The following is a 2728-nucleotide window of genomic DNA, read 5'->3' on the forward strand; positions in this document are numbered from 1 at the left end:
TAGGACGAAACGGCTGTCCAGTGCTTCCAGGTTTCCCATGGTGGTCTAGCTTCAGTTGACTCGTGATTTCAATATGTGAAATTTCTAAAATCTCAACAAACCCCTTCTGAAAATAATTTTTACATAAAAAGCTTTAGGAAAACTTCACCTAAGAAATGTGATCAATGGAATGACTTAATAGAATCAGGAATTATTATAGATATCGTCAAATCTGGAACCACAGTCCATCACAATAAAGCCTATCAAGGATAACTATGCAGCGCTGCGAATTGTATCCTTTTACACTAATCAGAATAAAAGGAAATTATTTGGATAATAAAGCCTTTAGTCAAACTATCGGTACTAACAATAATTAACAACATCAATACTGAGAGAGAGAGAGAGTAAATCACGGAACAGACAGTCTAGAACAATATGCTATTTCAGTTGTTTGATAGGCTTCAGTCAGGAAGTTTTCGGTGTTCACCCAAATATAAATGATTCTGTCAGGTAATATCATTTCATAGTTTGATCTGCTGGCAATCATAGCATATTCTGTAAATATTTGTCCAATAAGATTGTTATAATCACATTAATTTATTCATAAAAACTTGAATATATATTCACCAGAGTGACATATTGTTGTGAAATGGAAATTTCAACGTTTATTTTCAAAAAGGGATAACTAAAGTCATCAATAAAAGGTAGGATAATAAAAGTAATTTACTTAGTATTAATCAATGGATGAATTTTTCGTAGTTGAACTCCCCGATAAACATTTTCAGTAAGTTACTATTTTTAGTAACCCACTGTATAAATATAATTTTTAAATAAATTAGGCAGAATAAATAAATTGTAGGCAATGAAATGAGCTACGAATCTTCTAATACTTGAACGTTTTATTATTATTATTATTATTATTATTATTACTATTGATGTAAAAACCTCTCATTGTTTCCTTAAATTAGTATCAAACTGACAAAAATGGAAATTAACAGTTAAGAAAGCTTATTTGATTCAGTGAGTTATTGCAGAATGAAATGACTTCATTTAATTAAAGCAAAATGGAGAGAATTTAACAGAGAAAATCTTCTATTCGACGAAATTAGTACACTATATTTCATAGTTCGGTCCCATTGTAGAAAATGGGAAACCTAATTCACTCCATGAGGACTAGATCAGTGTGTTCTCATGACACAATAAACCACGAATTACTTCAACCTCGATAAATACTTACCAGAAATGGCTATCCATCTAAATTTATCGTTACAAAATTAAGACCTAGACAATAATGTGAAGGATGTTTCGCAATTCAAGAAACTATTTGTCTGAATGTAGAATTTAGAGGCGATGTGGTTGCATGGGTAGGTAATTTTTCTTTTGATAAATCTAATTCCCTTCAGTTAAAAAGTAATAGATATATATCAAAGGAAACAAGATTGTTTAAAAGAAATTTTTGTTATATCTTCATTCACACATCGTTTTGATTTATATAGTTATTGGTATTATGAAGAGTTGATACTCCCTGTGACAGGTTTAAATCTGGTGACTAATACCAGCTCCATGATGATTATGGATAGGGCTCAGCTACGACTAACAACTAACAGGGAAACTAGGTCAAGTGCTTCATGCCGTTTGCTACTAACTACCTAACACGTAAACATAATCCGAATAATGAAGTCTATTAGATTAGTGAGCTACATTGTTTTGGAATTCGATCGATCATAAAGACTAAAGTAACATAACATTGGTTATCAATCAGTAAGCAGTCGCTGTAAACACCTAGTGAATCACTAGACTACTAAAAATAGAAATAAAATAAAATTAGACGAAAACATTTTGCTACAAAAGAATATAAAATAAATAGCTAAATTATTACTTTTTGTTTATGTGAAACTGAATTTTGTCTCAGAGGTATGATTATGTGACATGTTAACTAAATAACGTTTTTTGAAATAAACTTATATGGCTCCGAATATTTATACGGCTATCTACATGCAATTTCTTCGTTTTATCTGGTTCTACTCCTTTTTAAAAACAATGGTCATTTAAAACAACTCAGACAATCATGTGAGAACTCCTCGATTTTTGCCGAACGAATAATTATAGCAAATGCTTTGCTCTTATTCTTAGCTATATGAAAATTGAATGTTTACAAGTAAATGAGACAAACAAGTCCCCGAAATCTTATATGTATCTTTGTACAATTCAGATCTGTTAAATAATCAATGGAGAGTTTCCATCCAGCCTTCATTAAGCTGGTCACGAGATGTAAAGTCTTACAAACATGGTTTAAAACATTCTTTACAACTGTTAGTACAACTAATTTTTTTTAGTTGATAGACTATCTGCATATCATTCATACAGGCAAGATAAACTAATGACATATACCACTTTTGTGGTTTAAACCTAGTAACCAGTACAGTTTACTGTCAGACTGAGCACTGAAACTCTATAAACTCATTGCCACTATGACAATTTACTTTTTAAAAACAAACGACCCACTTTTTCAGAATATGTACAAGAACATATTTATTTACAGACAATTTGATATTTAGCATTCCATGTTTATTTTTGATAACAAATGTCGGATCAAAACACGTGAATAATCTTTAAGTTATATTCCCACAAAAACGCATACACAAAATCACATGGACTTCACCGGATTACACCACGCAAAACCAAATCGACCATATCTGCATCAACAAAACGTTCAGGAGGACTATAGAGGACGTGAGAACCAAGAGAG

The sequence above is a fragment of the Schistosoma haematobium genome, chromosome ZW (assembly GCF_000699445.3).
Source record: "Schistosoma haematobium chromosome ZW, whole genome shotgun sequence".
NCBI classification, from domain to species: Eukaryota; Metazoa; Platyhelminthes; class Trematoda; order Strigeidida; family Schistosomatidae; genus Schistosoma; species Schistosoma haematobium.